The following is a 13263-nucleotide window of genomic DNA, read 5'->3' as shown; positions in this document are numbered from 1 at the left end:
GCGCTGCTTAGCCGGAGCCAGAGTATCCACGGCACTTGCAATAGTGGTATGAAGGTCAAGGGCAGCTGTGTCAGAGTCCCTCATCGCAATGGGCCTAAGACTAGACATCAAGGGGGCAAGCGTCTCATTGTTCATTCCCCTATAATTCCTTTTCATTACCCACTTACTGGGATCCAATAAGGACACGGAAGGATATTGAGGAGTAACTTCAAGTGGGATGGCCATATGATCTGACCAGGACAAGGGAAGGGGAGAACCTATTTGTAGCCTCAGGTCATTGGTAAAAACCCCTTCCAAAATATGTCCAGCTAAATGGGTGGGACTTCTTACTTCTTACTTCTAGAAAGAAATAAGGTGCTCCTATAAAGTGACCTCACAGTGAGTTTGATGAATAGTGAAAAAAGTGCATATTTGTTATGTACAAAAATATGTAGATAATAGAGTATTTGAAGTCTAAACATGTCAAGCGAGTATTGATATCCATCATCAAATTCTTAAAAACACAGTCCACATATGGTGGTTTGTCAACGTTTCGACCCCTGGGCATAAGTTATTCAAGGTTCAAGACCTTAGTCACCCTACGCACCACCATTGCAAAAGAGGCTCCTTTCTCTGTAGCCACGATAGGTGAGACCAAGTCAGTGTCTAACCCACTGGCCTCCGCTAAGTCATTGTACCAGTTGTCCTGTTCCTGTTCCTCATCTGGGAGCTGGTAACCATAAAGGTCCATGGAATTTTCCCATTGGTCTCTCTCTATCTAGGCCTATCAAATAAATAAGGAACTGTCTCTGCTCTAGGAAGCATGGACCTGGTCAACACCGTAATCAGTGTCAGACTGCGCTAATCCAGCTCTGTGTTGGAGTTAGGAAATTTCTTGTTTCTGTTGCAATTAACAATTTCAGCTGTCTCATTGTAGTATAACCTTTCCAAGATGGCGTTTTACTATCCAAAAACCTTTCTATGTTTACTGTGCATTCAGTATGAGTTCATGTTATGGGGTTTTGTGGTATTGTGATCAAGGCTGTCAGGCTGAAATGCGTTGTGTTTGTACGTTAATAAACTTGTTACCGACGCAAGTGAATGAGTCCTGGTGCATGTATGGACTTTTTTCATTTGAAAAGACAGGTGCACCTCCCTCAGTCATAGCGCTTCAACCCTGCGGAGGTTGGGGTGCAAAGGGAGCTTCTTTGTGCAAAGTATATTTATGTGTGTGTGTTAGACCTGGGGTTACCAGTCTACATGGGGGTAGCCTGGCACAGAGCAGGGACATCCATTATCCAAGGCTCACAATGCCCACTCACAGTAACCCAGCGACCATCCACTAAAAATACACCACACCAGTTTGGAAAAATATGGTTCACTTTTATAAAAATTCTTTAAGCTTCTTTGTTTAGTAAAATTCACTATGGTTGCCCACAAAAGAATCCTTTTCTATTACTTTCCAGCATCAAAGAAAATTCAACATTGCATTGTTCCCTAAAGGCATAAAATTCATCAATTACACTTCTTTCTACAGTTTACAGGCAGTTCTGGGTGGTTTGTCAGGCCCAATAAGAAAACATTTTTACATGCGATCACATCTACAATCCTCCAACTGTTGATCAGTCTGAAACCCACTTTTTATTCAATTATCCAGACACCTTGCATTGGATGCTTAATCGGCAGTAGCTAGACCTAACCCCTTCAGTTAGACTGGTGTTATTGTCAGTGGGCTATGATGGTTTCAAAGTCTCGAACTGCAATGACCCCCAGCTGTGATACACTTGTCCTGTCAGACCAGGCTCTCCTGACCAGCACGATAGTCTATTTCGGGCCCGTATGTTTAACCAGCCGCTAGGACCTGCGGCACCAGTTTCCGTCTGCAAGTCTCTCACCACCCCTCAGAACCCTGCTTACTTGAGCCAAAAGCGCCTGGGTTCCGGTACAGACGTCTCTAGCAGATGCAGAGAGTTCACACGGACCCGTCAGCTCTTCCGATTACGTCCGCCTCCACTCAGACCAGGCCGTACTACTTCCAAGGCCTCGCTGAGGAGAGGACGCGTTCACTGACGAAGTCTTGGGTTCCACTTCACTTCAGCGCCTCACCCGGGCACCTCCACCGTTTCCTCGTTGTCCCGCGCTTCTGGGCCTGCGGGAGTGTTCAGCGTCTCTAATGCAACACTGCCTGCTTCACCACAGACAGCCAGAAGGCCCTCCTCCGGACCCACCATCAAATAGTGTCTCTCTCGACTCGACTCCGCTCCGCCCCCTTACGAATAGTGTTCCGCCCTTAAGGGGCCTGCGCAGCAAGGAGTCTCTACGATGCTAATCTCCCGCCTACTCCGCTTCCAATTCACAGCGGATAGCGATCTCTGGGATACCTCTCTCACCAGCTCCTTTTTCACCCTACCTCACGGGAGATCCTACAACCCCTCTGCGCCACTGCTAGGTTCGGTGCCACACAGCTGATGGTTCCCACGGCAGCGGTCAGCGGCAATCAACAAGCCTCCCAAGAAGGTGGGGGTTACCCTCCCGCTAGCGCTACTTGGCACAGGTGAGTGATAACAGGGGGGTGCTGAAGAAGGATAACCCTGGAAGGGGGGGTAATGGAGCATGCTATGACGTTCCGTTAGTCCAGTCCCTTCCCTTCCAGTACTTCCTCAGAGTTCCTGGTCAGTTTGCTTCAGCCGGTTAGGGGGGCAGTTCCTTCCCTCAGCTTAACCCACCAGCAGTCCCACAGCTTCAGTTCCTCTTGATCAGGGAGCCCAAAAGCCAGTGACACAGGACGTAATTAGTCTGGGCCATATCTATGGGTAGAAAGACGGTGTCCGCAGTAAGGTGGCAACCCTCTAGGAGTACTCTGGACAACACCAAAAATCCCAGTGGACATGAAAAAGAAAAATATGTAAAGAGTTAGGAGGGAAAAGAGGACAAAATAAATAAATATTAGGAGGGACCACCCAAAGGGCTGTCAGGTCTAACACGCGTACCCCCCAGCTGAAAGTGGGGAGAGCTACCCAACCCCTTGGGAGTTCTCATCACTAAGGCAGAAATACCTAGAGAGACCGTCTGCATTGGCGTGGTCCACTCCAGGCCGATGTTCCACCCGGAAGTCCATTCCCTGTAGGGAGATAGACCACCTCAACAACTTGGGATTCTCTCCCTTCATTTGCATCAGCCAACGAAGGGGCTGGTGGTCAGTCTGAACCAGGAAGTGCGAGCCAAACAGGTATGGTCGCAGCCCAAACCACCGCAAAGGCTTCCCGCTCAATTGCACTCCACCTCTGTTCCCGGGGAAGCAGTCTCCTGGACAGGAAGACAACAGGTCCAGACCCTCTTCATTGAGTTGCGATAACACTGCCCCAATGCCATGTTCTGATGCGTCTGTTTGGACAATTAATTCCTTTGAGAAATCAGGGGCCCTGAGGACTGGAGCAGCACACATTGCTTGTTTCAAAGTGTCAAAGGCTCGCTGACAAGCCTCTGTCCAGACTACCCGTCGGGGTTGCTTCTTGGATGTAAGTTCAGTTAGGGGTGCCACAATGGTGCCATACCCCTTCACAAAGCGACAGTAGTATCCTGTGAGGCCCAGAAAAGCTTGGACCTCTGTTTGTGTATTGGGGGGCTCCCATGCCACGATAGCCTCAATCTTCGCCTGGAGGGGCTGCACCGATCCCCTGCCCACCAAGTGGCCTAGGTACACCACCGACCCCTGCCCAATCTGACATTTGCTGGCCTTGATTGTCAAGCCAGCCTGTTTCAGGGCTTGGAGAACAGCTTGTAAGTGACACAATTGGTCCTCCCAGCTGCTGCTGAAGACGGCAATGTCATCTAGATAAGCAGCAGAGAAGGCCTCCATCCCGGAGAGGACCTTGTTCACCAGCCGCTGAAAAGTGGCAGGAGCGTTCTTGAGCCCAAAGGGCATCACACAGAACTGGTAGTGGCCCTCAGGCGTGGAGAAAGCTGACCTTTCCCATGCTCCATCTGTAAGGGAGATCTGCCAGTACCCTGAGGTGAGGTCAAAGGTACTCAGGTATTGGGCAGCTCCCAGCCGGTCAATGAGTTCATCCGCCCTAGGGATCGGATGGGCATCAGTTTTGGTCACTGAATTCAGTCCCCGGTAATCCACACAGAGCCTTAGTTCTGGAGTGGTGCCCGGTGGGGCAGCTTTTGGTACCAGAACCACCGGACTGGACCAGGGTCTACTCGAAGGTTCAATTACTCCTAGCTCCAGCATTTTAGTGACTTCACTGTGGATGCTGGCCTTCACCTTATCTGACAGCCGGTAGGTCTTAGACTTCACTGGTGGGCTGTCTCCAGTGTCCACATCATGGGTACACAGGTGGGTCCTTCCCGGGATAAGGGAGAACAGCGAGGAGTACTGCTCCAGGACCTGGCGGCAGTCCTCCCGCTGTTCCGGAGTTAGGGATGGGGAGAGAATCACTCCCTCCACCAACCCATCCTTTTCCTGAGATGAAAATAGATCAGGGAGAGGTTCACTTTCCTCTTCCTCTGCTCCATCAGTCACCATCATCAAGATGACCTCGGGCCTCTCATGGTGGGGTTTGAGGCGATTGGCATGGAGCACACGATGGGGCTGCCTAGGGGTCTTAATATCCACTAAGTAGGTGGCCTTGCCCTTCTTCTCAATCACCTCAAAGGGGCCTGTCCAGCAATCCTGTAGAGCGCTCAACTCTCCAGGTTCCATCACCCACACTTTCTGGCCAGGCTCCAACTCCATAGGGTGAGCATTGTGGTCATACCACTCCTTCATTTTTTTTTTTTACATATCTTTTTATTGCAGCAAAATAAGGTGTACAAGCAGGTCACATATGCCATTTCAACCGTTGTCTGTCATAACTATGAATCACCAGTACACGTGTCACACAGCCATTTAGCTCACACCCCGGAGGTCGAGCGGCGCAAGAATGGAAAAAGTTATGAGCTGGTGATGACAGCATAGTGCAGCGACAGCCAGTAGTCCGGAAAATTGCAGGGCTGCTTTTCGGTCCTCTCTCCCCCCCCCCATTTCCGTAATTGCTTAACAACCCAACTAGACCCTCCCCTCCCTCTCCGAACAACATCCCCTTATCCACCCAACTCCCCCGCCCCCCCCCGTAGTCCTACCCCCTCCGCCCCTCTCCCCGCCCCCGTCATACCACTCCTTCATCACTGCTTGGCTGGCTTCCAAGTTGTCAGAAGCTTGCTTCCACAGCTTAGCCATTTGGCTCCGGAAGGCCAGCATGTAGCTCACCACACCCTGGGGAAGCTTCCTGGGAGTCTTTTCCCATCCGTCTTTCACCAGGCTGAGAGGTCCACGCACAGGGTGCCCATACAGAAGTTCGAAGGGGCTGAAGCCCACTCCCTTCTGTGTCACTTCCCTATAGGAAAACAACGGACAGGGTAGGAGGACGTCCCATTTCCTCCGCAGCCTCTCAGGCAGACTTCTGATCATGCCTTTCAAGGTTTTGTTGAACCTTTCCACTAGACCATTGGTCTGTGGGTGGTAAGGTGTGGTGAACCGGTAGGTAACCTCACACTCCGTCCACATAGCCCGCATGTAAGCTGACATGAAGTTGGTCCCCCGGTCGGACACAACTTCCTTGGGGAAACCCACTCGGGTAAAGATCCCCATCAGGGCCCTTGCCACTGCAGGCGCAGTAATGGTCCTCAGAGGAATTGCCTCTGGGTACCATGTGGCGTGATCCACCAGAACCAGGATAAACCTGTGACCAGCTGAAGTTGGTGGATCCAATGGCCCCACGAGGACGATGCCCACACTTTCAAAGGGGGTGCTAACGACAGGTAGTGGTTCCAGGGGAGCTTTCAGCTTCACTCCTGTTTTCCCACTTGCTTGGCAAGACACACAAGTCCGACAGTAAGTGTCGGACACCACCCTCATTTGAGGCCAATAAAAGTGGGGGACAAGCCGGGCAAAGGTCTTGTCCTGACTCAAATGTCCTGCCAAGGGTATCTCATGAGCCAGTTCTAGAAGAAAGGCTCGGTAACGTTGAGGGACAACCAAGGCCCGTGACGAACTGTGCACTGGTGCCTTAGGTTCACTGTAGAGAAGTCCATCCTCCCAGTAAATGTGGTAGTTCCCAGTAACGTTCCCTGCTGCCTGGGCTTCAGCCTGTCGCCTCAGTCCCTCAAAGGTAGGGCACTCCTTCTGGCCCTTACAAAACTCCTCTCTGGTAGGCCCTCCTTCCACATGCCACTCGGCAGGGATAGGTAGGTTCTCCAGGGAGATAACATCCCCCTCCGCGGACTCCTGATCCACCACCGCAGGTGGCCTATCCGTCTCACGGGGCGTGGATGCTGAGGCAGGTTTCTCCTGTCCCCGAATCTTTCCCTTTTTGGCAGTTGGCTGTGCCTTTGTTCCAGGCTTCAGCTCAAGCAAACTTCTCCTCCGGGTAGTCGCGGACCTTGTGCTGACACAGGCCCAGTCAGGTGTACCCAGCATCTCCGAATGAGTCCGGTATTCCACCTCCTTCCAAGCATTGTGCTCCATATCATTCCCCAACAGGCAATCAACTGGCACGGCAGGGCTTACGGCAACTCGAAGTGAACCTGCAACCCCTTCCCACTCAAAGGGAATCTCGGCCACGGGGTAGTGGCCCAATCTGCCGTCAGCCATCGCGGCGGGATGGAGTACATGTGGAATCACCTGCTCTGGAGACACCAGTTGACTCCTTACCATAGTCATACTGGCTCCTGTGTCTCTCAGAGCCTCCCCTCTTTGGCCATTGATGGTGACCCATTGCCCATACTTAGTAGTATTTGAGGGCACCTGGATCTTAGGAACCATCTCCCGATCTCCCAGGGACACTAAGGTGACACCCGCCCACTCCCCCCCTTATCTAAGGGCAACTCCTCCCCGAGCACTACACTAGCTACTCCCGTGGCTTTTCCTCCAGTGGGAGGGGGTGGTCTCTTTGGGCACTTAACATCTCCCTTATAGTGCCCAACTCCACCACACTCAAAGCAGTGGACAACCCTTGGCTGCTGACTTTGGCCAGGATGAGGGTTTCTTGGCGGGTTAACCTTCGGACCATATCCTGTTCCTTTTCCCTGGAAATTGTTTTGGGGGCCTTTTGAGAACTCCCTCTTTTTATCTCCCCCCTCTTTCTTCTGGGGAGCGCCCTGTCCGGTCCTTTGGGAATCCCCTCCGGTCCTTTTTTATCTCCCCCCTCTTTCTTCTGGGGAGCGCCCTGTCCGGTCCTTTGGGAATCCCCTCCAGTCCCCTTTGAAGACACCCGGGTACTAGCCCTGATGTCCGCCTCCTCAGCAAGCTTCCTAGGGCTAGTCAGCTTGCTGTCCACCAGGTGTTGTCGCAGCTCGGGAAAACATTTCTCGAGTAGGTGCTCCTTGAAGATAAGATCATACAACCCCTCGTAGTCTCCCACCTCGCTGCCTTGCACCCACCTCTCCAGAGCCTTCTTTGCGTAGTCCAGAAAATCCACCCAATTCTGTGTGCCCAGTTTGTGGCGGTTCCTAAATTTCTGTCGGTATTTTTCTGGAGTCAGCCCAAACTTTTTTATCAGCGCCACTTTCATGGTGGGGTAGTGGGTCTGCTCTCCCTGCTCTAGGGTCAAAAGTGTATCCCTTCCTGCAGGAGGCATGTACTTATACAAGCCACCCCCCAGTGTTTTTCCAATATCCCATGGGCTCTTAAGGAGACCTCATAGGCAGCCAGCCACTTTGCAATGTCATCCCCTGTGCTGTAGCTGGCGACTACGTCCTTGGGCAAATAGGGTCTGGGTTCCCTGATTAGGTCTTTGGATTCGCTGCCACCAACAGGAGTACTAGGAGTCCCTATTTGCAGGGCCTTGAGGTCTAACTCTCTGAGACTCAACTCATGAGCCATCCTCTTTTCCTCCCTCTCCTTTCCCAACCTAGCTAGCTCCCACTTCAACTGTCTTTTCTCTCTCCGGTCAGCTAATTCGGCTTCGGTCAAGCTCCTGACAGAGACACTACTGCCCTCCCTTGAAAGTGTCCTAGGACCTGTTAGTAGGTTCCCCTCTTTAGGTTGGTACAGTCCATCCACTCCGATGACAGTGTCCCGATCCCCCTCTTCCTCTTCCTCCTTCCCATCTGGGTGAGCTGCCACCCACACTCTTAAGCTGGTTTGGAGTTCCTCCTTTTTAGCACCATGCTTGAAAAACACTCCCATACTTTGGCAAAATTCCCTGAGTTGGGCCACAGAGTAGGTCTCCAACTCTTCCAATTCAAATTCCATCTTGTCAAGAGGGTCTCTGTCAGTCACTTGGAAGAAGACAAGAAAGGCGATAATTAAAAGCTACCTCCACCCACCACCAGGAAAGAATTTGGAAAAACAAAACGGTAATTAGGGAGTCCGCTAGGAGAAAACTCCAGGTGTAGGCCTGTGGTACACATTGCATTACTATCAAGTGGACGCAAGCACAAGCTCTAATCCCACCGCTGCCACCAATTATGTTAGACCTGGGGTTACCAGTCTACATGGGGGTAGCCTGGCACAGAGCAGGGACATCTATTATCCAAAGCAAACGTGTTGTGCTCATAATGCCCACTCACAGTAACCCAGCGATCATCCACTAAAAATACACCACACCAGTTTGGAAAAATATGGTTCACTTTTATAAAAATTCTTTAACCCCTTCCACACTCATGACGAGCTGGGCTCGTCATGAGGTAGCCTCCTGCTACGCTCATGACGAGCCCAGCTCGTCATGTAACATGTGTTTTTGTTTCTTCCAGCACACAGCGGGAAAATGCATAGCATCGATGTGGTTAAGCTTCTTTGTTTAGTAAAATTCACTAGTGTGGCTCAGTGTGGAGAAGCGTGGCTCAGTGGTTAGAGGCGGCAGACCGGAAGCTGAGATCAGCCGTGGACTAGGGTTCGATTCCCCGCCTCGGCGGGTCTCGGGCTCAAAAATTCCACGGACTCGACAATTCTCGCTCCGCTGCCTACTCGACTCACGGGGTCACACTCTGGGCAATAGCTTGCTTAATCTCCACTACGGCCCCTCGCGGCGGGATGCCTGGCTTTCACCTTGTGAATACCCTGCCGGGGTATCTCACAGGGGAATACCAGGACGGGTTCCCTAAGCAAGCGCCTTGACACCCCTGGGTGATTCGTGCGCTATATAAATCGAAATACATTTACATTTACATTTACTATGGTTGCCCACAAAAGAATCCTTTTCTATTACTTTCCAGCATCAAAGAAAATTCAACATTGCATTGTTCCCTAAAGGCATAAAATTCATCAATTACACTTCTTTCTACAGTTTACAGACAGTTCTGGGTGGTTTGTCCGGCCCAATATGAAAACATTTTTACATGCGATCAGATCTACAATCCTCCAACTGTTGATCAGTCTGAAACCCACTTTTTATTCAATTATCCAGACACCATGCATTGGATGCTTAATCGGCAGTAGCTAGACCTAACCCCTTCAGTTAGACTGGTGTTATTGTCAGTGGGCTATGATGGTTTCAAAGTCTCGAACTGCAATGACCCCCAGCTGTGATACACTTGTCCTGTCAGACCAGGCTCTCCTGACCAGCACGATAGCCTATTTCGGGCCCGTATGTTTACCCAGTCGCTAGGACCTGCAGCACCAGTTTCTGTCTGCAAGTCTCTCACCACCCCTCAGAACCCTGCTTACTTGAGCCAAAAGCGCCTGGGTTCTGGTACAGACGTCTCTGGCAGATGCAGAGAGTTCACACGGACCCGTCAGCTCTTCCGATTACGTCTGCCTCCACTCAGACCAGGCCGTACTACTTCCAAGGCCTCGCTGAGGTGAGGACGCGTTCGCTGACGGAGTCTTGGGTTCCACTTCACTTCAGCGCCTCACCCGGGCACCTCCGCCGTTTCCTCATTGTCCCACGCTTCTGGGCCTGTGTTCAGCGTCTCTAATGCAACACTGCCTGCTTCACCACAGACAGCCAGAAGGCCCTCCTCCGGACCCACCGTCAAATAGTGTCTCTCTCGACTCCGCTCCGCCCCCTTACGAATAGTGTTCCGCCCTTAAGTGGCCTGCGCAGCAAGGAGTCTCTACGATGCTAATCTCCCGCCTACTCCGCTTCCAATTCACAGCGGATAGCGATCTCTGGGATACCTCTCTCACCAGCTCCTTTTTCACCCTACCTCACGGGAGATCCTACAACCCCTCTGCGCCACTGCTAGGTTCGGGGTCACACAGCTGATGGTTCCCACGGCAGCGGTCAGCGGCAATCAACAAGCCTCCCAAGAAGGTGGGGGTTACCCTCCCGCTAGCACTACTTGGCACAGGTGAGTGATAACAGGGGGGTGCTGAAGAAGGATAACCCTGGAAGGGGAGGGGGTAATGGAGCAGGCTATGACGTTCCGTTAATCCAGTCCCTTCCCTTCCAGTACTTCCTCAGAATTCCTGGTCAGTTTGCTTCAGCCGGTTAGCGGGGCAGTTCCTTCCCTCAGCTTAACCCACCAGCAGTCCCACAGCTTCAGTTCCTCTTGATCAGGGAGCCCAAAAGCCAGTGACACAGGACGTAATTAGTCTGGGCCAGATCTATGGGTAGAAAGACGGTGTCCGCAGTAAGGTGGCAACCTTCTAGGAGTACTCAACTCTCTGGGTGTCCTGACCCCCTAGCACCACAGCCTGTACTCCAGCTGACTCTCAGATGACAAAATAGCCACCCAGGTGTTGGCCTTTTATACCCACAGTGCTCTGGGTCCAGAACAAGCTGGAAGATTCTGGAACTTCCCCATAGCTCCCTATGGCCCTAGATCCTGAGGTAAAAATTATGGCAGTTATAAGCCACCATTTTGTGTGATTGTGTATTCAGTCAAGAAAGGTACTTCCACAAAGGCGTCAAGGCCTCAGAAAGTCATTATGACTAAGCAGCACCTAGCCCCTCTGGACAACACCAAAAATCCCAGTGGACATGAAAAAGAAAAATATGTAAAGAGTTAGGAGGGAAAAGAGGACAAAATAAATAAATAATAGGAGGGACCACCCAAAGGGCTGTCAGGTCTAACAGTGTGTATATATATATATATATATAGAGAGAGCGCTGTCATGTGATCAAGGTCCAGGAAGGACCGAAATGAGTTATGGCTGACTAAAGGAAGAAACAAAAAACTTCTGCACAGAAACGTGGTCTGTGCCTGCTTTTGCATTCCGGAATGGTTATTCGAATGAGCTGTCTTATATAATATTTCAGCTGGACACGCTTCTGACAGCCCAGCACGGACCCCCACTCACAAAGAGGCGACGACATACAGGAAGCGTATGCTTTCGTGCTTTCAGCCGGAAGCATTTGGACTGTTTTCCCTGCAAGGATAAGATCGTCACCACCCTTACCCCCACCCCGCGGCCAAAGACAAACCCAGCCCAAAGTGATCTCCTCGAGGAGCAGTGTCGGAGGACTCGCTGGTCAGGGATTGAACATCGAAGGAAGGAGGGTACACAGCATTGAGGGGAGCAAAACCCCACTATTCTTGCTGCATAAATACTAAATTGAATTCCGAATGTCGGCGGACACGCTTAGGGACCGAGAGGTGGCAGCCTCTGAACACTTTGGCAATACATTTCAAGGCAACCCCACAATACATCAAGTTACTACAAACCCAGAAAATGATAACATCAACGATAAATTCAGGCTATTAGAGAAACTATCTAAATTGGAACAAGGCAAATGGTGGGAGCATAAATCCTTACAGCGTTATTTGGACCTAAATAGAATTCCGAGGGGAATGCGATTATTAATAGCTCCCAGTTATGACCAACCCAATCCAAATATGATGAGAGACTGGGCGCAAAGCAACCTAGAATCATCCAGGAGACTAGTGGAAATTCTGGTCCAATATGCAGAGATAGACAGAATAGCTCTACAAGAAAAAATTTAAGCTCTTAATAAGGAAATTAAACAAATGAAAAAGAGCGAGGAGGATAAAAAACTAAGAGGGAAAATGATGGGGCATTTAAAAAAAGAGGAGGACAAGATAAAGAATGCAAAGCGTACACATTCCACAGAGATAGAGTGGACTATGAAACCGGTTGAATTTTCACTTTTTCAAAAAATACGATGTGATGAAAACTAACAAAATGAAAAAACAGAATCAGACCAACACAAATACATCTACAAGCAAAGCTCCTTATGAACAAATTTTGAATTCTGATTTGAGCTCCAATCTGGAGAGTGAGGCGGAACCAGAGGGACAGGCAGCAGTCCCAAGAGCCAGATTGCCAAATCTGTTTCCAGGGGAAGAATTAATTTTTTAGTGGAAGAGAGGGGGGTGACTCTACGCCCAAGGACTCAAAAGAACACCAGAGGTAGAGGCGCAACCACAAGCGGAGACAGAGGAAGAAAGCAAACCGAGGAGCCATCCTTCAAAAAAACAAGAGGAAGGGGGAGAGGATGGGGGAACCAACACTAGTCAAAGACCCAACTAAAGCAATCATTAACCTCTCGGAAATGACCTTGACAAAAGCTGAAGAACAAATCTTGACACTTGGACTTTCATTTTGTTCAGAGTCCAATTTCAATAACGCCAACACCAGAATGGATATATACAGATTCATAAGGAAATTGAAGCTCAAAAAATACCATGCGTTAACAAAAGAAAAAGAAAAAAAGAACACAAAAGCAACAGAGATGGTGGAAACCAATAGTGCGGAAAAGGACCAAGGAGAAATTTCCCAAATAGGAGATTCAACCCTATTGGAAACACTGATAGAACTAAAAATGACAAGTTCTACCGAGGTAATAGACCACATGAATCAACAATTGGACCTTCACAGCACTCTCACCAATAGCAGAGGGCTTACCAGAAAGAAAAAAGACCCCTTTTAAAAGGAAATCAACTTTCAATCCCATAATGACCAGAGACAGCATTGAGATTTTTAATGATCAAGTAACTAATGAAGTAAAAAACTGAATTACAAAATATTGCAAAGCAAACGGAAATGGCACCCCAAAGACAGGCAGTACAAAGAGCTAATGATTAAACTACAAAACAATAAAAATGTAATTGAATGGAATGCCGAAAAAGGAGGGAACATTATGTTGTGGGACAAAACAATAGATGAAGGAGGCCCTATCATCACTCAATGATAGAGAATGCTCTAAAATTAGCAATTGGGGAGCATTAAAAGAAATACAAGACGACTTCTATGGGAAAGTGCTGGCATGGAAAAGTGCGGGAATTTTAACAATGGAAGAGTACAAGTTTATACGTAAAGAAAATCCAACCGTACCAAACATTTACTTTATTCCAAAGATTCATAAGGTCAAATCAAATCCACCAGGCCGACCT

Source organism: Lissotriton helveticus, chromosome 1_1 (genome assembly GCF_964261635.1).
Source record: "Lissotriton helveticus chromosome 1_1, aLisHel1.1, whole genome shotgun sequence".
In the NCBI taxonomy this organism is placed as follows: Eukaryota; Metazoa; Chordata; class Amphibia; order Caudata; family Salamandridae; genus Lissotriton; species Lissotriton helveticus.
Note: the sequence above shows the minus strand (reverse complement) of the source record.